This window comes from Scyliorhinus torazame, chromosome 16, assembly GCF_047496885.1.
Source record: "Scyliorhinus torazame isolate Kashiwa2021f chromosome 16, sScyTor2.1, whole genome shotgun sequence".
Classification (NCBI taxonomy): Eukaryota; Metazoa; Chordata; class Chondrichthyes; order Carcharhiniformes; family Scyliorhinidae; genus Scyliorhinus; species Scyliorhinus torazame.
Genome location: NC_092722.1, coordinates 100,226,942 through 100,250,843, shown reverse-complemented (window position 1 = coordinate 100,250,843; position 23,902 = coordinate 100,226,942). Strand labels below are relative to the sequence as shown.

The 23,902-nt window shown below is 46.0% G+C and overlaps 1 long non-coding RNA gene across 1 annotated transcript in view; it reads left to right on the top strand.

The window, feature by feature from the left end:
- Nucleotides 1-15,966, top strand: part of LOC140392395 (uncharacterized) — a 94,353-nt gene extending 78,387 nt beyond the window's left edge. Inside the window, exons 2-4 of the long non-coding RNA XR_011935328.1 lie at nt 3,631-3,754; nt 4,617-4,720; nt 14,948-15,966. This is a non-coding gene — a long non-coding RNA (uncharacterized lncRNA). The remainder of the gene's footprint in view (nt 1-3,630; nt 3,755-4,616; nt 4,721-14,947) is intronic.
- Nucleotides 15,967-23,902: the final 7,936 nt, after the last annotated feature.

Sequence of the window (23,902 nt, the reverse complement as noted above, 5' to 3'; positions counted from 1 at the left end):
TGAATTCCTCCGTGTCTGCCGCGAGACTGATGGGGTCCATTTTGGTGGTGGTGCAGAAATTGAGCCCTCTGCTGAGGACTTCGATTTCGTCTGGTTGAAGGGTGTAGTCTGACAAGTTGACAATAGATTTCCCTGTATTGTTTTCTACTGTGGCACCGGGGGTGGCTTGGTTGCTGCCGGTGGTGATGCCAGGTTTCTCAAGCTTTCTGTTCTTGGTGTGCATATAGGTGGCATAGTATTGTTGTCTCATCTGTTTGGCGGTGTTCCGCAGCTGGTCTGCTGCGTCCTGAGCGCAAGTTGAGAATATGGTCTCTATCTTGGTTTCCAGGTTGCGTCGTCTGCTGTAGAGCTGGTGTACGAGGTGGTTGAGGAGCGTGAGAGAGGTGCGACGGCAGAGTATCTCAGCATAGTCTGTGTTGTAGGTCGACTTGACTGGGTTTGTGATCTGTAGCCCTTTCGGGATCTTGTCTGCTTTCTTGCATCTTTGTAGAAACTTAATGTCAGTGTCTATATGCGCGATCTTCCTGGAGATCCTTTCCACTTTGATGATCAAAGTGGAGAGGATCTCCAGGAAGATCGCGCATATAGACACTGACATTAAGTGTCTACAAAGATGCAAGAAAGCAGACAAGATCCCGAAAGGGCTACAGATCACAAACCCACTCAAGTCGACCTACAACACAGACTATGCTGAGAGACTCTGCCGTCGCACCTCTCTCACGCTCCTCAACCACCTCGTACACCAGCTCTACAGCAGACGACGCAACCTGGAAACCAAGATAGAGACCATATTCTCAACTTGCGCTCAGGACGCAGCAGACCAGCTGCGGAACACCGCCAAACAGATGAGACAACAATACTATGCCACCTATATGCACACCAAGAACAGAAAGCTTGAGAAACTTGGCATCACCACCGGCAGCAACCAAGCCACCCCCGGTGCCACAGTAGAAAACAATGCAGGGAAATCTATTGTCAACTTGTCAGACTACACCCTTCAACCAGACGAAATCGAAGTCCTCAGCAGAGGGCTCAATTTCTGCACCACCACCAAAATGGACCCCATCAGTCTCGCGGCAGACACGGAGGAATTCATCAGGCGAATGAGGCTCCGGGAATTCTTCCACAGACCCCAAGAGGCCAACAGCGAACCCAAGCCGACTATCAATGAACCGGAACAGCAGACCGAGAGATCTGCGGTGCGGCAACCGAAGAGAAAAGAGTACGAATTGGACCCCTCCGGAAGGCCGCTGCCTTAGACTCTACATGTATGCTCAAGCCGTCAGGAGTCGCGTCAATGCCAGATTCATCAGTCGCATTCACAAGACAGCCCCGAACGTCACCCAAGCACAACGCAATGCCATCCACGCTCTCAAGACCAACCGCAGCATCGTCATCAAACCAGCAGACAAAGGAGGGGCCACTGTCGTACTGAACAGAACGGACTACTGCAAAGAAGTATACCGACAACTGAACAACCAAGAACACTACAGACAGTTACCCCGCAGATCCGACCAAGGAACACATCCGCCAACTTAACAGACTGATCAAGACCTTGGATCCAGATCTTCAGAGCACCCTACGTGCTCTCATCCCACGTACTCCCCGCATTGGAGATCTCTACTGCCTCCCAAAAATACATAAGGCCAACACACCAGGCCGCCCTATCGTTTCAGCCAATGGGACCTTGTGTGAGAACGTCTCTGGCTACATCGAGGGCATCTTGAAACCCATCGTACAAGGTACGCCCAGCTTCTGTCGCGACACGACGGACTTCCTACAGAAACTCAGCACCCATGGACCAGTTGAACCAAGAACATTCCTCGTCACAATGGACGTCTCGGCACTCTACACCAGCATCCCCCATGACGACGGCATTGCTGCAACAGCCTCAGTACTCAACACCGACAACTGCCAATCTCCAGACGCAATTCTGCAACTCATCCGCTTCATTCTGGATCACAACGTCTTCACCTTCGACAACAAGTTCTTCATCCAGACGCACGGAACAGCCATGGGGACCAAATTCGCACCCCAATACGCCAACATCTTCATGCACAAGTTTGAACAGGACCTACTCACCGCACAGGACCTTCAACCGACGTTATACACCAGATACATCGATGACATTTTTTTCCTTTGGACCCACGGCGAAGAATCACTGAAACGACTACACAATGACATTAATAAGTTCCATCCAACCATCAGACTCACCATGGACTACTCTCCAAAATCAGTTGCATTCTTGGACACACCCGTCTCCATCAAGGACGGTTACCTCAGCCCTTCGCTTTACCGCAAACCCACGGATAACCTCATGATGCTCCACTTCTCCAGCTTCCACCCTAAACACATTAAAGAAGCCATCCCCTATGGACAAGCGCTCCGTATACACAGGATCTGCTTAGACGAGGAGGAGCGTAACAGACATCTACAGACGTTGAAAGATGCCCTCGTACGAACGGGATATGGCACTCGACTCATCGATCGACAGTTCCAACGCGCCACAGCGAAAAACCGCACCGACCTCCTCAGAAGACAAACATGGGACACAACCGACAGAATACCCTTCGTCGTCCAGTACTTCCCCGGAGCGGAGAAACTACGTCATCTTCTTCACAGCCTTCAACACGTCATTGATGACGATGAACACCTTGCCAAGGTCATCCCCACACCCCCACTACTTGCCTTCAAACAACCGCGCAACATCAAACGAACCATTGTTTGCAGCAAACTACCCAGTCTTCAGAACAGTGACCACGACACCACACAACCCTGCCATGGCAATCTCTGCAAGACGTGCCAGATCATTGACATGGATACCACTATTACACGTGAGAACACCACCCACCAGGTACGCGGTACGTACTCGTGCGACTCGGCCAACGTTGTCTACCTCATACGCTGCAGGAAAGGATGTCCCGAAGCGTGGTACATTGGCGAGACCATGCAGACGCTGCGACAACGAATGACCGGATATCGCGCAACAATCACCAGGCAGGAATGTTCCCTTCCAGTCGGAGAACACTTCAGTAGTCAAGGGCATTCAGCCTCTGATCTCCGGGTAAGCGTTCTCCAAGGCGGCCTTCAGGACGCGCAACAACGCAGAATCGCCGAGCAGAAACTTATAGCCAAGTTCCGCATACATGAGTGCGGCCTCAACCGGGACCTGGGATTCATGTCACATTACATTCATCCCCACCATCTGGCCTGCTAAATCCTACCAACTGTCCTGGCTTGATGTAATTCACACCTCTTTAACCTGGGGTTACCCCATCTCTGGATCTGTAAAGATTTAATCACCTGCTAATGGTCGCATTCCAAGCATTGTTTGGCATCTTTGAATTTGTCGATATATGTGTTTCTGGAACAGACCTCTTCATTCACCTGAGGAAGGAGCAGCGCTCCGAAAGCTAGTGACTTCGAAACAAACCTGTTGGACTTTAACCTGGTGTTGTAAGACTTCGTACTGTAAATTCTATGAGAGGGTACGTTAAGATGGTCATTTCTCAGACTGGAAACAAGTTGAAAGTGGTGTTCCCCAAGGCTCATTGTTGGGACTCTTGCTTTTTCTGATATATATAAATGATTTAGAGATGGTTGTTGAGGACAAAATCTCTAAATTTGCAGATGATACTAAGCGAGGGAGAATCATGAATTGTGAGGATGACGCTGAGAAACCTCAGAGGGACATTGATAAGTTGGCCAAATGGGCAGACACTGGCAGATGAACTTCAGTGCAGCGAAATATAAGGTAATGTATTTTGGTACAATATAGGCTCAATGGTACAACTTTGAGGGGAGCACAGGAACGGAGGGACCTTAGGGTTCAAGTGCACAATTCTCTTAAGGTGGCCAGGCAAGTTGAAACAGTTGTTGAGAAAGCTTATGGGATCCTTAGGGTTATAAATAGAGGCATAGAATATAAAAGCAAGGAATTGATGCTACACCTCTATAAATCATTGGTCAGACCACATTTGGAGTTCTGGGCACTTTATTTAAGGAAGGATGTTAAATCCCTAGAGAGAGTGTGGAGCAGATTTACTAGAATGATACCAGGAATGAGGATTTTAGATACAAAGAAAGAATCTCAGAATACTACAGTGCAGAAGAGGCCCTTGGACCATCGAGTCTGCACCAATATATGAAAGGCTCTGACCTGCCCACCTAATCCTACTTGACAGCACTTGCCCAAAGCCTTGAATGTTATGGCATGCCAAGTACTCATCCAGGTACTTTTTAAAAGGATGTGGGAGGCAACTAGAGCACCCAGAGGAAATGCATGCAGACATGGGAAGAAGATGCAAACTCCACACAGATAGTCACCCAAGGCTGGGATTTGTAATTGAGCCAGAGGAAATGTGAGGTACTATATGAATATTTTGCATCAGTATTCACCAAAGAAAGGGACTTTGTGGAAGATGATTCTTGGGTAGGGTGTGTGGACAGTCTAGATCATGTTAACATCAAAAAGGAGGAGGTATTGGGTCTTTAAAAAAATATTATGGTAGATAAGTGTCCTGGGCTGGATGGGATTTACCCCAACGTACTGAGGGAACCAAGGGAGGAAATTGCTGGTTTCTTGACTGACATCTTTGTATTCTCATTGGCTACAGGTGAGATCCCAGAGGACTGGAGAATAGCTAATGTGGGACCGCTGTTCAAGAAAGGTAGCAGACATAATCCTGGAAACTATCAGCCGATGAGCCTCACGTCGGTAGTAAGTAAATTATTGGAGAGAATTCTCAGGGACAGGATTTATACCCATTTGGAAACAAATGGACTCATCAGCGATAGACAGCATGGTTTTGTGAAGGGGTAGCCATGCCTCACTAACTTGATCGAGTTTTTTGAGCAGGTGACCTGAAAGGGGAGGAGAAGGCGGTGGATGTTGTTTACATGGACTGCAGTAAAGCTTTTGACAAGGTGCCTCATGGCAGGCTGTACAAAAGGTGAAGTCACACGGGATCAGAGGTGAGGTGGTAAGATGGATACAGAACTGGCTCGGTCACAGAAGGCAAAGGGTAGAAGGGTGTTTTTCTGAATGGAAGATTGTGACTAGTGGTGTTCTACAGAGATCTGTGCTGGGGCCTCTGTTGTTTGTAGTATAGATAAACGATTTGGCGGAAAATGTAGCTGGTCTGATTAGTAAGTTCGCGGATGACACCAAGGTTGGTGGAGTGGTAGATAGTGTTGAGGATTGTCAGAGGATACAACAGGACATAGATAGGTTGGAGACTTGGGCAGAGTAATGGCAAATGGAGTTTAATCCGGACAAATGTGAGGTGCAATGCATTTTGGTAGGTCTAACATAGAGGGGAAATATACCGTAAATGGCAAAACTCTTAGGAACATAGAAAGTCAGAGAGATCTGGGCGTGCAGGTCCACAGGTCTTTGAATGTGGCAACACAAATGTACAAGGTAGTCAAGAAAGCATACGGAATGCTTGCCTTCATTGGATGGGGCATCGAGTATAAAAACTGACAAGTCATGCTACAGTTGTATAGAACCTTGGTAAGGCTGCACTTGGAATGTTGCGCACAATTCTGGTCGCCATACTATCAGATGGATATTGAGGTTTTGGAGAGGGTGTAGAGGAGCTTTACCAGGATGTTGCCTGGTCTGGAGGGTGTTAGCTATGTGGAGAGGCTGAATAAACCCGGACTGTTTTCATTAGAAAGATGGAGGTTAAGGGTTGACCTGGTAGAGGTCTACAAGATTATGAGGGGCTTGGATAGAGTGGATGGGTAGGCATTCTTTCCCAGGGTGGAGGGGTCAGTCACCAGTGGGCATAGGTTTAAGGTTGTGGGGCAAAGTTTAGAGGAGATTTGCGAGACAGGTTTTTACGCAGAGGATGGTGAGTGCCTGGAATGCGTTGCCAGGGGAGGTTGTGGAAGCAGATACATTAATGGCATTCAAAAGGCATCTTGACAAACACATGGATTAGAATGGGTATAGAGGGAGATGGCACAGGGAAGTGCTGAGGGTTTTGACAAAGTTTGGTATCATGACCGGTACAGGCTTGGAGGGCCGAAGGGCCTGTTCCTGTGCTGTATTGTTCTTTGTCCATCTTTCCTGCTGCTGAGGGATTTCTACAGCATTGTAAAGGGAATAAATATTCTTCCCTCCAACTTCTCTCACCCACAATAAACTCTGGCCACTGTTTTTAAAAGCATCCCCGCCAACATCTCAAAAATTCTTTCTCCCTTTCGGGTAACTCCTCAAAGTGAGGAGGATGCGTTCCACAGGGCACATCCCATGGCAAGAACCTGCTGGAAGTGTACTTTAACATGGGGAAGCTATTAAGCTGCAGCTGCCACATAGTTCTGGCATAGGCATATTGGACGCATCACAGCCTAATAATCATTAAAATAACTGACCTATAATTGTCATATTGTCCTTTTATCCTTTTACGCCTTTTTGAACACGGGTGCAGCATTTTCAATCCTTGGCACTACCCCTCAATCTAAGGAGGATAGGAAGATTCCATCCAGGATCTCAGAAACGTCCCCTACAACAACAGAGGACATATCCCACCCAAACTGGGTGACTCATCCACTTTAAGTACAAATAGTCTACCTGGCAGACCCCAGCACAAAGGAATCCTCAAAGTAGGTATCCCTCACTTCATACCCGACAATACCATTTGAAGTGAAAGCTGGCAGGCTACCCACCTTGTCTCTGCTTTCTGCTGCCACACAGAAAACCAAGTGGAGGTGGAATTAGGCCATTTATTGGCCACTTAAGAGCCTCATAGGCCTCAAGCTGAACAGGCTGTCCGATGCCTATCCCATCCACCATAATATGGCAGAAAGGTTGGGGGTAGGCGGGAAGGTAGGCTTTATTTTACAACCCCTCGCCTTCAAATCAGCCTGCTCGTGGCCATAAAATCAACCATGGTGTATTTTAAGTTCCAAAAGGCATTTCAAATGTTGCCACACAAAAGGTTACTACACAAGGTAATAGCATATGGTGTTGAGGCTAATAGGGATAAAGGATTGGCAAACTAACAAGAAACTAATAGTTGGAATTAATAGACCAACTTGCAGATTGGGAACAGTAAGTGGTGTGGTGCCACAGCGATTAGTGCTGGGGCCTCAATTATTTGTAATCTATATTTATGACTTGGATGAAGGGGCTGCATATATTATAGCCAAATTTGCTGATGGTACAAAGAAAAGTAGGGAAGTAAGCTGTGAAGGGTCTGAGATGGAATATAGATTGGTAATGTTAGTGGGCGACAATTTGGCAGAACAAATATAATGTGGGGAAATGTGAGTTTTGGCAGAACAAATATAATGTGGGGAAATGTGAGTTTTCTACTTTGGTGGGAAGAATAGAAAAGCAAATTATTATTTAAATGGAGAGAGTGCAGAATGCTGCAGCACAGTAGAATCTGGGTATCCTATGTCATGCGAGAGTGCCTTTAAGAACTGGATGTTTAAGCAATATACCTTTAAGAAAACAGTGATGTCATAGAGTGGGTGGAGCTCAGCTCAGTTCAGCCATTTTGCAGTTTGATTTTGCAGTTTGGTTTTGCTGAGAGCAGCTAAAAAGTGCCTGGCTGGTTTTGCTGAGAGCAGTTTAAAAGTAGAAAGCCAGTTTGTGACAGTCTCTGCCATTCTACAGAAAATATATATATCCTTTAACCTGATGTGATACTGTTTAAAGGTGTTAAGTCTCTTGGAAGTTTGAAGGAACATTTTAAGGAGTTATTTACTGTTGCAATATTTTCTGAGTTATCTTTGAAGTAAGGGGTGTTAAGAGATCCAATGTTTATTTAAGATGTTAAGTTGAGTTCATGGAATAAACAGTGTTTTGTGTTTAAAAACCCACGTGTCCATAATTGTAATTCCACACCCAGGGAAAAAGCCATGTGCTAGGAAAAGCAAAAAATCCATTAAAGGGAGAGAGAGGTTGGTTGAACTCCGTGATACATTTTGGGGTTCTGATAACGCCTCGCTTATAACAATTGGGGGCTCGAGGGGGATAAAAGTCTATCTATTGGATTGGCTTTTGTGAACGTAAAGACAGTGAAGGATTGTTGCTTTTCTGGTGTGGTATTTTAGTTTAAGTGGGGATAGTGTTGTGAACAATGGCTCTTTCAGAGGGTCAGAAGTTTTTGGGGGTGGAGAAGTAGTACTTTATGGACAGAAACAAAACGCACACTATTAGATTTGGCAAGATCACTGCAGTTAACATTACCTGACAAAATGCGAAAAGATGAGATAATTATGGCGGTGGTTAAGCATTTAAAGTTACCTGAGATAGAGTTTGACTCATTGGAAATGGCAAACATTCAGTTGCAAATTAAACAAATGGAACATGAGGAAGAATTCAAGCGGCTGGAATACGAGAGTGAGAGAGAGGGAAAAGAAAGAGAAAGAGAGAGAGAGGAAAAAGAAAAGGAGAGAGAAGAAAGGAGAAAAGAAAGAATAGCCCTTGCAGAACAAAAAGAAAGGGAGATACAGATCAGGGAAAAAGATAAAGAGAGGGAGTTTGAACTTCAGAAAATGGCCATGAAACATGACAATCAGTTAAAATTGGCAGACGTAAAGGGAAACGTACAGTTGGATGATAGTGATGAGGATAGTGAGAAAGAGAGTTATAGCCGAAGGCTTGGTGGGAATCTTATTTAAATATGTCCAAGCATTGCCAAGGTTGACGAGAAGTAAGTGGAAGCCTTTTTCATTTCATTTGAGAAAATAGCTAAACAAATGAAATGGCCACAGGACATGTGGGTGTTACTGATTCAAACAAAGCTGGTAGGTAGAGCTAGTGAAGTGTTTGCATCACTATCGGAGGAGGTATCTGGAACGTATGAGGAGGTGCAGAAATCCATCTTTAGTGAGCTAGTGCCTGAAGCTTACAGACAAAGGTTTAGGAATTTAAGGAAAGAATTTGGTCAAACATACATAGAGTTTGAAAGGCTCAAACAGAGTAATTTTGATAGGTGGATAAGGGCTTTGAAAATAGACCAAACGTATGAAGCTCTCAGAGAAATTATACTTTTGGAGGAGTATAAAAATTCAATTCCTGATGTAGGAGAAATCATGTGGAAGAACAGAGGGGTAAAACTGCGAGATTAGGGTTAGGAAATGGCAGATGATTATGAGGGATAGAAACTGGGGACATGAGAAATACTCAAGTGGTAAACGTAAAGGTGATCTGATGGGAGACAATAAAGAGAGTGTACCTCAGATTTAAAAAGAAATCCAGGAGGGTGGAAAAGAAATTAAAAGTGTCAGATGTTTTCACTGTAATAAACTAGGCCATGTAAAGTCACAGTGTTGGTGTTTGAAGAAAAGCACTGGGAAGACTGATGTGGTAAAACAGGGTAAGACAGTGGGGTTTGTTTAAGTGGTAAAGGAAAGCCCAAGGGAAGTGAAGGAGGTACACTGTTCAAGAAGTAATTGTTAAGAAAGTGCCAGATGTCTTCAAAGAATTTACTTGTGTGGGTAAAGTTTACTCATGTGTATCAGGAGGAGCAGGTAAAGAAGTCACAATTTTAAGAGATACAGGGGCCAGTCAATCTTTAATGATAAGAGATGGGGAATTATGTAGTTTGGGAAGAATGTTGCGAGAAAAGGTGGTGATATGTGGAATTCAGGGTGAGAGGAGTAGCGTTCCATTATACAAGGTAAGGTTGGAAAGTCCAGTGAAGAGTGGTGAAGTGGTAGTAGGAGTAATAGTTAAACTATCTTGTCCAGGAATACAGTTTGTCTTGGGTAATGATATAAGAACATAAGAACTAGGAGCAGGAGTAGGCCATCTGGCCCCTCGAGCCTGCTCCACCATTCAATGAGATCATGGCTGATCTTTTGTGGACTCAGCTCCACTTTCCGGCCCGAACACCATAACCCTTAATCCCTTTGATCTTCAAAAAACTATCTATCTTTATCTTAAAAACATTGAATGAAGGAGCCTCTACTGCTTCACTGGGCAAGGAATTCCATAGATTCACAACCCTTTGGGTGAAGAAGTTCCTCCTAATCTCAGTCTTAAATCTACTTCACCTTATTTTGAGGCTATGCCCCCTAGTTCTGCTTTCACCCGCCAGTGGAAACAACCTGCCCGCATCTATCCTATCTATTCCCTTCATAATCTTATATGTTTCTATAAGATCCCCCCTCATCCTTCTAAATTCCAACGAGTACAGTCCCAGTCTACTCAACCTCTCCTCGTAATCCAACCCCTTCAGCTCTGGGATTAACCTAGTGAATCTCCTCTGCACACCCTCCAGTGCCAGTACGTCCTTTCTTAAGTAAGGAGACCAAAACTGAACACAATACTCCAGGTGTGGCCTCACTAACACCTTATACAATTGCAGCAGAACCTCCCTAGTCTTAAACTCCATCCCTCTAGCAATGAAGGACAAAATTCCATTTGCCTTCTTAATCACCTGTTGCACCTGTAAACCAACTTTTTGCGACTCATGCACTAGCACACCCAGGTCTCTCTGCACAGCAGCATGTTTTAATATTTTATCATTTAAATAATAATCCCTTTTGCTGTTATTCCTACCAAAATGGATAACCTCACATTTGTCAACATTGTATTCCATCTGCCCGACCCTAGCCCATTCACTTAGCCTAACCAAATCCCTCTGCAGACTTCCAGTATCCTCTGCACGTTTTGCTTTACCACTTATCTTAGTGTCGTCTGCAAACTTCAACACATTGCCCTTGGTCCCCAACTCCAAATCATCTCTGTAAATTGTGAACAGTTGTGGGCCCAACAGTGATCCCTGAGGGACACCACTAGCTACTGATTGCCAACCAGAGAAACACCCATTAATCCCCACTCTTTGCTTTCTATTAATTAACCAATCCTCTATCCATGCTACTACTTTCCCCTTAATGCCATGCATCTTTATCTTATGCAACAACCTTTTGTGTGGCACCTTGTCAAAGGCTTTCTGGAAATCCAGATATACCACATCCATTGGCTCCCCGTTATCTACCGCACTGTAAATGTCCTCAAAAAATTCCACTAAATTAGTTAGGCACGACCTGCCCTTTATGAACCCATGCTGCGTCTGCCCAATGGGACAATTTCCATCCAGATGCCTCGCTATTTATTCCTTGATGATAGATTCCAGCATCTTCCCTACCAGTGAAGTTAAGCTCACTGGCCTATAATTACCCGCTTTCTGCCTACCTCCTTTTTTAAACAGTGGTGTCACGTTTGCTAATTTCCAATCCGCCGGGACCACGCCAGAGTCTAGTGAATTTTGGGAAATTATCACTACTGCATTTGCAATTTCTCTCGCCATCTCTTTTAGATTTCTGGGATTCTTTCCATCAGGTCCAGGAGACTTGTCTACCTTTAGCCCCATTAGCTTGCCCATCACTACCTCCTTGGTGATAACAATCCTCTCAAGGTCCTCACCTGTCATAGCCTCATTTCCATCAGTCACTGGCATGTTATTTGTGTCTTCCACTGTGAAGACCGACCCAAAAAACCTGTTCAGTCTCAGCCATTTCCTCATCTCCCATTATTAAATCTCCCTTCTCATCCTCTAAAGGACCAATATTTACCTTAGCCACTCTTTTTTGTTTTATATATTTGTAGAAACTTTTACTATATGTTTTATATTCTGAGCAAGTTTACTCTCATAATCTATCTTACTCTTCTTTATAGCTTTTTTAGTAGCTTTCTGTTGCCCCCTAAAGATTTCCCAGTCCTCTAGTCTCCCACTGATCTTTGCTACTTTGTATGTTTTTTCCTTCAATTTGATACTCTCCCTTATTTCCTTAGATATCCATGGTCGATTTTCCCTCTTTTTACCGTTCTTGCTTTTTGTTGGTATAAACCTTTGCTGAGCACTGTGAAAAATCACTTGGAAGGTTCTCCACTGGTCTTCAACTGTTTCACCATAAAGTCTTTGCTCCCAGTCTACCTTAGCTAGTTCTTCTCTCATCCCATTGTAATCTCCTTTGTTTAAACACAAAACACTCGTGCTTGATTTTACCTTCTCACCCTCCATCTGTGTTTTAAATTCCACCATTTTGTGATCTCTCCTTCCGAGAGGATCCCTAACTATGAGATCCTGAATCAATCCTGTCTCATTACACAGGACCAGATCTAGGACCGCTTGTTCCCTCGTAGGTTCCATTACATACTGTTCTAGGAAACTATCGCGGATACATTCTATAAACTCCTCCTCAAGGCTGCCTTGAGCGACCTGGTTAAACCAATCAACATGTAGATTAAAATCTCCCATGATAACTGCTGTACCATTTCTACATGTATCTGTTATTTATTTGTTTCTTGCCTGCCCCACCATAATGTTATTATTTGGTGGCCTATAGATTACTCCTATCAGTGACTTTTTGCCTTACTATTCCTGATTTCCACCCAAATGGATTCAACCTTATCCTCCATAGTACCAAAGTCATCCCTTACTGTTGCCCGGATGTCATCTTTAAATAACAGAGCTACACCACCTCCCTTACCATCCACTCTGTCCTTCCGAAAAGTTTGATATCCTCGGATATTTAACTCCCAGTCGTGACCATCCTTTAACCATGTTTCCGTAATGGCCACTAAATCATAGTCATTCACGATGATATGCGCCATCAACTCATTTACCTTATTCCGAATACTACGAGCATTCAGGTAAAGTACACTTGTGTTGGCTTTTTTACCTCTGTTCTGAATCTTAACACCTCGATCAGTAACCTCTCCTAAGTTATATTTCCTCTTAACCTTTCTCCTAATTTTCCTTGTCGTTGAACCCATATCTTCATGTAACAACCTGCCGCGTTGCTTACCATCAATGTTTTCATTTCCCGTTTTATTTCTTTTAGTATTCCTGGTCCTATTCACTGAGCTCCCCTCAGTCACTGTACCTTGTACTGTCGCCCTTTTTGATTTTTGATTGTGGCTTATGGATATAGCTGGATCGCATGTGGGAGTGATGCCTACTGTGGTTGATAAGCCAGTGGAATATCAGTCAACTGAAGTGTTGAAGGACGAATATCCTGGGATTTTTCCTGATTGTGTAGTAACAAGGTCGCAAAGTCACAGGTTAAGACAAGAGGAGAAATCAAAGAGTGAAGATGAAGTTGAAGTGAAATTATCAGAAATGATTTTTGATCAGATGTTTGAAAAAGATCAAGAACAGGTGGAGGATGAGGTGGATATTTTTAGTTCAGGAAAATTGGTGGAGTTACAACAGAAAGATGTAGAAATAGAACAGATATATCAGAAAGCATATACGGAAGAGGAATCTGAGAGTATACCAGAGTGTTATTACCGTAAAAATGATGTCTTGATGAGAAAATGGAAACCTGTAATATGCAGGTGGATGAAAAGTGGGCAGAATTTCATCAAGTAGTATTGCCGGTAGGGTATAGAAAGGAGGTGTTGCGAATTGCACATGAGGTACCAGTGGGAGGTCATTTGGGAATAAGGAAAACTCAAGCTAAAATCCAGAAACATTTTTATTGGCCTGGACTACATAAAGATGTAGTTAAATTTTGTCAATCATGTCACACATGTCAAGTGATAGGGAAACCTCAAGTAGTGATAAAACCAGCGCCCTTAATACCCATTCCAGCATTTGAGGAACCTTTTACAAGGGTCCTAATCAATTGTGTAGGACCGCTTCCCAAAACAAAAAGTGGGAATCAATGTCTTTTGACTGTAATGGATGTGTTAACTAGGTTTCCAGAGGCCATTCCAGTATGTAATATTACAGCTAAAAGGATTGTGGAGGAATCACTTGAATTCTTTACTAGATATGGACTACCCACAGAAATTCAATTGGATCAAGGAACAAATTTTACTTCAAAGTTATTCAAAGACGTTATGGATAGCTTAGGAATAGAATATATTAAATCAACTGCGCACCATCCAGAATCGCAGGGAGCGTTAGAAAGGTGGCATAAGACATTAAAGACAATGTTGAGGGCATATTGTCAAGATTAGCCAGAGGATTGGAATAAAGGAATCCCATTCGAATAGCTTGCAATTCAGGATGCACCTAATGAGTCTACCAAATTTAGTCCTTTTGAACTAATATTTGGTCATGAGGTAAGAGGACCACTTAAATTGATTAAGGAAAAATTGGTGGGTGAGAAATCGGAAATTACACTATTGGATTACGTGTCAAATTTTAGGGAACGATTAAATAGAGCAGGTGAATTGGCGAGACAACATTTGAAAGTTGCACAAAATGTGATGAAACGGGTAGCGGACAAGAAATCCAAAGTTCGTAGTTTTGCCAGTGGGGATAAAGTTTTAGTGTTGTTACCAGTGGTAGGGGAGCCTTTTTAAAGCTAGGTTTTGTGGACCGTATCAGATTGAAAGGAAATTAAGTGAGGTGAATTTTGTGGTAAAAACACCAGATAGAAGGAAGACTCACTGAGTGTGTCATGTGAATATGATTAAAAGGTACTTTGAAAGGGAAGGATAGAAAAAGGAGGAGGTTTAATGATTCTAACTCAAAGTGACGAACCAAATCCAGATGACTGTGAATTTGACATTCCTCAAATTAAATTGGAAAATGAGGATGTTCTTAAAAATTGGGGTGAATTGTTAAGTTACCTTCCAGAGGAAAAATGGACTGACCTGAAAGAGTTATTGATACCACATGGGCAAGTTTGTAGAGATAAATTGGAAAGTATTAAAATGGCTATACATGATGTAGATGTGGGAAATGCTGTTCCTATCAAACAACATCCACATAGACTTAACCCTTTAAACTTGGCACAGGTTAACAGAGAGATTGAGAGTATGCTGAAGATTGGCATAATTGAAGTGGGTTGCAGCCAATGGAGCTCACCCATAGTGATGGTACTTAAACCAGACGGTACCCAACGGTCGTGTGTGGATTATAGAAAGGTGAATGCAGTTACAAGAACGGACTCTTGTCCTGTCCCACCATTGAAGGATTGCATTGAGAAAGTGGGACAATTTGCTTTTTTTTCCAACTTTCAGACATGGAACGAACCTTTCAAACATCGTAAGGAGTTCTTCGATCGAACTTCAGGTGGCGGGTTTGGTGATAAACCTAGCCGAAAGTGAATTTAGAGAAGCCCGAATCACTTTCCTTGAGAAGTTTCCGATACCCTCAAGACGAAGGGAGGTAATGCGATTTCTTAACGTGAGTGGATTTGATCGAACCTTTGGGCAAAGGTTTTGTGACGTGATTACTCCACTGATGGACTTGCTAAAGAAACCTAAAAAATGTCAATGGACAGCGGACTTTCAACAGGCATTTGACTGCCTGAAAGCTGTGATCACCAATGTTCCTGCATTGGAGAATTGCAAGGGACTCTGTGGTCAGATAGAACTAAAGTATCTGATTCTGGTCCGAGGAGTAGAGGAATGGATGGATCGTGCAGAGACTTTGTTCAAAGAGACTGTCAATCGAGAAGGATTTCGGTTGGAGGAAGAAGAGCAAAAAATAATGGACTATATTATTATACCTGTTTGAGAGTGTTGTTTTCTTTAAATGAAAATGTATATTTACTGTGTGCATTTCTTAGTGGATGGTGCAAAAGTGAAAAATGAAACCATCTTGAAGTTGATGGTTTATTTTTCTTGGGGTGAGGTGTCATGAGAGAGTGCCTTTAAGAACTGGATGTTTAAGCAATGTACCTTTAAGAAAACAGTGATGTCATAGAGTGGGTGGAGCTCAGCTCAGTTCAGCCATTTTGCAGTTTGATTTTGCAGTTTGGTTTTGCTGAGAGCAGCTAAAAAAGTGCCTGGCTGGTTTTGCTGAGAGCAGTTTAAAAGTAGCAAGCTAGTTTGAGACAGGCTCTGCCATTCTACAGAAAATATATGTATCCTTTAACCTGATGTGATACTGTTTAAAGGTGTTAAGTCTCTTGGAAGTTTGAAGGAACATTTTAAGGAGTTATTTACTGTTGCAATATTTTCTGAGTTATCTTTGAAGTAAGGGGTGTTAAGAGATCTAAACAGATGTTTAGTTGAATTCATGGAATAAACAGTGTTTTGTGTTTAAAAACCCACGTGTCCATAATTGTAATTCCACACCTGGGGAAAAGTGTGCTAGGAAAAGCAACAAATCCATTAAAGGGAGAGGTTGGTTGAACTCCATGATACATTTTGGGGTTCTGAAAACTCCTCGCCCATCAAGTCAGGAATTAGGTAGGCAAATGTAATGGAGTATAGAAGTGGAGAAGTGGGGACTCCCGGGTGCGGCGATGACCAGCTAAGTCGCACGTTTCGGCAGCTCCCGGTGGAACGGACTTTTGGGCTCTTGATAGGAGCCCCAACGACAATTTCAACGGCTAAAAGCACTGTGCGGCAAACCAGAAGGGAATCCCCCCCGGACACGCATGGAAAAGGGAGAGGATAGCGGTCGGATTGCGGAGGATCCTCTAGAGCAGCGGCAAGGAAGGCAAGCTCAAAGCAAGATGGCGTCGGCAGGTGGTCGTTTGGTATGGGGCCCGGACCAACAAGAGTTCCTGCGGCGCTGTGTGGAAGAACTGAAAAAGGAGATGAAGAACGAGCTGCTGGCCCCGATATTACAGGCGATTGAAGGGCTAAAGGAGGAGCAGAAGACCCAAGAGCAGGAGCTTCGGGTCGTGAAGGCAAAGGCTGCTGAAAATGAAGATGAAATACAGGGCCTGGTGGTGAAGACAGAGATGCACGAGGCACAGCACAAAAGGTGTGTGGAAAGGCTGGAGGTGCTGGAGAATAATTTGAGGAGGAAGAATTTAAGGGTTCTGGGTATTCCCGAAGGTGCAGAAGGGGCGGACGTCGGGGCATATGTGAGCACGATGCTTCACTTGCTAATGGGATCGGAGGCCCCGACGGGCCCTTTGGAGGTGGAGGGAGCTTATCGAGTTTTGGCGCGAAGACCGAGAGCTGGAGAAATACCTCGAGCTATAATGGTGAGGCTTCTCCGCTACAATGACAGAGAGATGGTCCTCAGATGGCCGAAAAAAACTCGGAGCTGTAGGTGGGAGAACGCGGTGATCCGCGTATACCAGGATTGGAGTGCGGAGGTGGCGAGAAGGAGGGCAAGCTTTAATCGGGCTAAGGTGGTGCTTCACAAAAAGAAGGTTAAATTTGGAATGTTGCAACCGGCATGACTGTGGGTCACACACCAAGGGAAGCACCACTACTTTGAGACGGCAGAAGAGGCGTGGACATTTATTGTGGACGAGAAGCTGGAATAGTCGGGCGAGAAAAATAACTTTTGGGACAAAGTGGTGGGGTGATTATGTGGGGCGAGGGGGAAAAAAGGGGGGAGGGGATGATTTTTCAAGTTGTTAATCTTGCGACCCTGTAACTTTTCTCTCTTCCCCATGTTGTGGGGGAGGGGGAGTATGAGGAACTGTGGGCGCCGGTCATTAGGGGCGGGGCCGAGTGGGAAACGCGGGCTTTGTTCCCGCGCTATGGTAATTATGGCGGGAACAGGGACGCAGGAAGGAGGGGGCCTCGCACAGTGGGGGCCGAGGACAAGGGGGGAAGCCGAGGTCAGCCAGAGTTCGCTGACTTCTGGGAGCAACATGGGGGGTGCAACTACGCGAGAAAGGGATCTAGCGGAGGGGGGGGAGGGGGGGTTTAACTGGGTTGCTGCTGCTAAGGAGAAAGGGGAGCTGTTATGGGGTGGGGTGGTCGAGGCGGGAGGGCGCCGTCTGGGGGATATACGGGTACGTGGGAACCAGGTGAGGAGCTGGGTTAAAAAAGGGGATGGCTAGTCGACGGGGGGGGCGGGTAAAGAGCCCCCCAACCCGGCTGATCACGTGGAACGTGAGAGGGCTGAACGGGCCGATTAAAAGGGCACGGATACTCGCACACCTAAAGAAATTAAAGGCAGATGTGGTTATGTTGCAGGAGACGCATCTGAAACCGATAGACCAGGTCAGACTACATAAAGGATGGGTGGGGCAGGTGTTTCATTCGGGTTTAGATGCGAAGAACAGGGGGGTGGCTATCTTGGTGGGGAAACGGGTACTGTTTGAGGCAAAGACCATAGTGGCGGATAGTGGGGGTAGATACGTGATGGTGAGCGGCAGATTGCAAGGGGAGGCGGTGGTTCTGGTGAACGTATATGCCCCAAACTGGGATGATGCAAATTTTATGAGGCGAATGTTGGGACGTATCTGGAGGTGGGAAAGTTGGTAATGGGGAGAGACTTCAATACGGTGCTTGATCCAGGGCTGGACAGATCGAGGTCCAGGACCGGGAGGAGGCCGGCAGCGGCCAGGGTGCTCAAGGACTTCATGGAGCAGATGGGAGGGGTAGACCCCTGGAGATTTAGTCGGCCTAGGAGTAAGGAGTTCTCGTTTTTCTCCTATGTCCACAAAGTATACTCACGGATTGACTTTTTTGGCTTGGGAAGGGCACTGATTCCGAAGGTGACAGGGACGCAATATACGGCCATAGCTATTTCGGACCACGCTCCACATTGGGTGGACCTGGAGGTAGGAGAGGAAAAAGAACAGCACCCACTCTGGAGAATGGATATGGGATTATTGGCGGATGAGGGAGTATGTTTAAGGGTGAGGGGGTGTATCAAAAGGTACTTGGAGCTTAATGACAATGGGGAGGTTCAGGTGGGAGTGGTCTGGGAGGCGTTGAAGGCGGTGGTCAGAGGGGAACTGATACCCATAACGGCACATAAAGGAAAGCAGGAGGGTAAAGAAAGGGAGCGATTGATGAAAGAACTTTTGAGGGTGGACAGGCAATATGCGGAGGCACCGGAGGAGGGACTGTACAGGGAAAGACAAAGGCTGCACGTAGAATTTGACCTGCTGACCACGGGTAAGGCAGAGGCACAGTGGAGGAGGGCACAGGGTGTACAGTATGAGTACGGAGTGAAGGCGAGTCGGCTACTGGCCCACCAATTGAGGAAGAGGGGAGCAACGAGGGAGATAGGTGGTGTGAGAGATGAGGAGGGAGAGATGGAACGGGGAGCGGAGAGAGTGAACGGGGTGTTCAAGGCATTTTATGAAAGGTTATATAAGGCTCAGCCCCCGGAAGGGAAGGAGAGAATGATGTGTTTCTTGGATCAGCTGGAATTCCCTAAGGTGGAAGAGCAGGAGAGGGCGGGACTGGGAGCACAGATTGAGATGGAGGAGGTGGTGAAAGGGATTGGGAGCATGCAGGCCGGGAAGGCCCCGGGACCGGACGGATTCCCGGTGGAATTTTATAGGAAGTATATGGACTTACTGGCCCCGCTTTTGACGAGAACCTTTAATGAGGCTAGGGAAAGGGGGCAGCTGCCCCCGACTATGTCAGAGGCAACGATATCGCTCCTTTTGAAGAAGGAAAAAGACCCGCTGCAATGTGGGTCCGACAGGCCCATTTCCCTTTTAAATGTAGATGCTAAGATCCTGGCCAAGGTGATGGTGACGAGGATAGAGGACTGTGTCCCGGGGGTGGTCCACGAGGACCAAACCGGGTTCGTGAATGGGAGACAGCTGAACACGAACATACGGAGGTTGCTAGGGGTAATGATGAAGCCCCCCGCCAGAGGGGGAGGCGGAGATAGTGGTGACGATGGACGCCGAGAAAGCATTCGACAGAGTGGAGTGGGATTATCTGTGGGAGGTGCTGAGGAGATTTGGTTTTGGAGAAGGGTAAATCGGATGGGTACAGCTGCTGTATAGGGCCCCGGTGGCGAGTGTGGTCACGAACGGACAGAGGTCTGGTTACTTCCGTCTTCATAAAGGGACGAGGCAGGGGTGTCCCCTGTCTCTGTTATTGTTTGCATTGGCGATTGAGCCCCTGGCCATAGCACTGAGGGGCTCCAGGAAGTGGAGGGGAGTGCTTAGGGGAGGAGAAGAACACCGGGTATCTTTGTATGCAGATGATTTATTGCTGTATGTTGCGGACCCAGTGGAGGGGATGCCTGAGATAATGCAGACACTCAGGGAGTTTGGGGAATTCTCGGGGTACAAATTGAATATGGGGAAAAGTGAGTTGTTTGTGGTGCATCCGGGGGAGCAGAGCAGGGGTATAGATGACTTACCGCTGAGGAAGGTAACAAGAGATTTCCGGTACTTCGGGATTCAGATAGCCAGGAATTGGGGAACCTTACACCGGCTTAATTTAACACGATTGGTGGAACAGATGGAGGAGGATTTTAAGAGATGGGACATGGTGTCCCTGTCACTGGCGGGTAGGGTGCAGGCGGTTAAAATGGTAGTCCTCCCGAGATTCCTCTTTGTGTTTCAGTGCCTTCCGGTGATGGTCACAAAGGCTTTTTTCAAGAGAATTGAGAAAAGTGTCATGAGTTTTGTGTGGGCCGGGAAGACCACGAGAGTGAGGAGGGGGTTCTTGCAGCGTAGTCGGGATAGGGGGGGGCTGGCACTACCGAGCCTAAGTGAATATTACTGGGCCGCCAATATCTCAATGGTGTGTAAGTGGATGGGAGAAGGGGAGGAAGCGGCGTGGAAGAGATTGGAGATGGCGTCCTGCAAGGGGACCAGCCTACAAGCAATGGTGACGGCACCGTTGCCGTTCTCCCCGAAGAAATACACCACAAGTCCACTGGTGGTGGCAACACTAAAAATTTAGGGGCAGTGGAGACTGCATAGGGGAAGGACGGGAGCCTCGGTGTGGTGCCCGATAAGAAATAACCATAGGTTTGTCCCGGGGAGAATGGATGGGGGATTTGGAGCATGGCAAAGAGCTGGGGTAGTGCAACTGAGAGATCTGTTCGTAGATGGGACGTTTGCGAGTCTGGGAGCGCTGACTGAAAAATATGGGTTGCCCCAAGGGAATGCATTTCGGTACATGCAACTGAGGGCTTTTGCGAGGCAACAGGTGAGGGAATTCACGCAGCTCCCAACGCAGGGGGTTCAGGATAGAGTGATCTCAGAGACATGGGTGGGGGATGGTAGGGTGTTGGATATATACAGGGAAATGAGGGACGAGGGGGAGATCATGGTGGATGAGCTGAAGGGGAAATGGGAAGAAGAGCTGGGGGAAGAGATTGAGGAGGGACTGTGGGCTGATGCCCTACGTAGGGTAAACTCGTCGTCCTCGTGCGCCAGGCTAAGCCTGATACAATTCAAGGTTCTACACAGGGCGTATATGACCGGAGCACGGCTCAATACATTTTTTGGGGTAGAGGATAGGTGTGGGAGATGCTCGAGAAGCCCAGCAAACCACACCCACATGTTTTGGTCATGTCCGGCACTACAGGGGTTCTGGGTGGGGGTGGCAAAGGTGCTTTCGAAGGTGGTGGGGGTCCGGGTCGAGCCAAGCTGGCAGTTGGCTATATTCGGGGTTGCAGAAGAGCCGGGAGTGCAGGAGGCGAAAGAGGCTGATGTTTTGGCCTTTGCGTCCCTAGTAGCCCGGCGAAGGATATTGCTTATGTGGAAGGAAGCCAAACCCCCGGGCGTGGAGATCTGGATAAATGACATGGCAGGGTTCATAAAACTAGAACGGATAAAGTTCGCACTAAGGGGTTCAGCTCAAGGGTTCACCAGGCGGTGGCAACCGTTCATTGACTACCTCGCAGATCGATAGAGGGAATGGGAAGGTAACAGCAGCAACCCAGGGGGGAGGGGAGGGGGAGGGCCCGGGGGGGGGGGGTCCTCAGGGATGTCTCTGTATATGCATAGATATTTATATTAGGTTCTGCATATTGGATTGTTGGATTCTATTTTTGGAGAGTTATTATTTTTGATAAGGCAGTTGCCACTTAGTTTTTTTAAATATATTATTTATTTATTTGTTAAAAACCGGCCACTGTTATTTATACTGTTTTATTATTGTTAAAAAGGAAAACCTTTGTATTGTTATGTTTGGCCAAAAAATTTGAATAAAATATATATTTTTTTAAAAAGAAGTGGAGAAGTTATGTTACAACTGTACAGAGTGTTGGTGGGGCTCCATTGGAGTACTGTGTACAGTTTTGGCCTCCTCGTTTAAGGAGAGATACACTTGTATTAGAGGCAGTTCAGAGCAAGTTCACTAAGTCAAATGGCCTCCTTCTTCACTGTATGAATTCTATGGATTTCTTATTACTGAGCCACAAGAGACTTCAGCTCTGACATTCAGAAATGCGATTCTAGTTAAATCCGCATATCTCTTCAAGTCTCCGGAGAAAGGGTGGATGCTCAGGCTGACAGCTGTGTTGCATAACTTAGCTACTGGCTGAAGAACATGAGTGAATGATAAGCCTCAGTGTTACTAGTACTGTGTAATTTTAACATGCATTGTTAAAATACGACTGAATGCCTGTCAGATTCATTTTATAATTTGCAAGCAAAGCAATTAATATTCATGTTTTTGATTACTTGCTTCTAACTGTCCACCCTCTACGACTGCTCTTTTGTCCGCTTAAACAAATAGTTGATTTCCTCTTCAACTCTCTGTATTCTTTGTTAACGATGATAAAAACCACACTGTATTCCTCTCTGCCTTATGTTTTTTGTGCTGCTGCCAGGGTTGAAATGATTTGGTAGTGTTATCTCACTTTGAGGTTTTACCCTTACGAATTAAATTTGTCTCCTCCTTTTCCAAGAAAGGGAAACTGGGTTTTGAACCTTGAACAGTTCTGTAACATATATTCTAGAGTCAATACTACATGACAAAGGGCAATCGCTGTTCCGACTATAGCGCCTTCCATAACTTCATGACTTTCCAAAGCACAACTGAAGTGTGCCCACTGTTGTAATATAGGAAATGCAGCACCAACCAATTCATGCACAGCAAGCTCACTGTAATAACCCTCATGAGACCCACGAGGTCACCTCAATTGCTCTCCCTGTGAGACTCTTGCAATACCGGCTCCCTCGCTAGTGTGTGGAGGCCCAACCAGCTGGGGCTCGTAAATCAGCCTAATAAAAGCCGGTCCGGACTGGGACCGACGTGACTGGAAGTCCCAGTTAAGACCTTTGAACTGTAAGCCGTGTTGCAGCCTTTGTAGAATCATAAGAGTTCCTACAATGCAGAATTAAGCCATTCGGTCCATCGAGTCTGCACCAGCCCTCTGAAAGAGCACTCGATCTAGACCCAATCCCCCACCCTATCCTTGTACCCACCTAGAGGCAATTTAGCGCAGCCATTACACCTAACCTGCACATCTTTGGACTGTGGGAGAAAACCGGAGTGCCCAAAGGAAATCCACTCAGACACAGGAAAAACGTGCAAACGCCACACCGTTACCCGAGGTCAGAATTGAACCGTACTGCCGTGCCGTCCTTTACTTTGTGTTGGTTTATTAGATACTGTTTGACCTACCTTCTCGGGCCTCCTGAGCTTTTATATTGACGAGGAGGAAAACAGCGGCTGTGATTCTGGACATCCTGAACACACCGGAATACTCCAGTTCGGGAGCAAGGTCAGCAGGTGTTTGAAAATGCTACATTTCGGTAGGTAAGAGGCTTTTGATTTAGACAAAGACTGGGCCCAGTATACCGAATGGATGCTATATTTCTTCCATGCAAATGGTATTGTTGGAGACGACCAACAGAAGGTTGACTGCTGTTGACCCCTGACTGCTGGCAGGGCCGCGATGTTCATCATAATCAAGAGCCTACCCACCCTGCGGCCCCGGACCTGAAGACCTTTAGCGAGCTCATCGTGAATAATTATGAAGCTACGTCATGATTATGCAGAGGCACCGGTTCAATACGGCCGGGCTAACCACTGGGAAATCGGTTACGATTTTCTGACGCGCCGCTGCACATTAGACGAACATTGCGACTTTGGACCATCCCTCGCGGAGATGTTAAGAGATCTTTTGGTGTATGGTATTAACAATATTGCAATCAAAGGAAGCTGTTTGCAGTGCAAGCCTTGGACCTAAAACTGTCACTCTCCGTGCCCCCCCCCCCCCCCCGAGGATCAGCCCCAGCATACTCGCAAGTCCCTCCGGTGCATGAGGTGAGTGATTCATGCCGGCGGTTCTGGCCAAAACTGGACAGTCGCTTGGCCCATTGGCGCCCGGAGAATCGC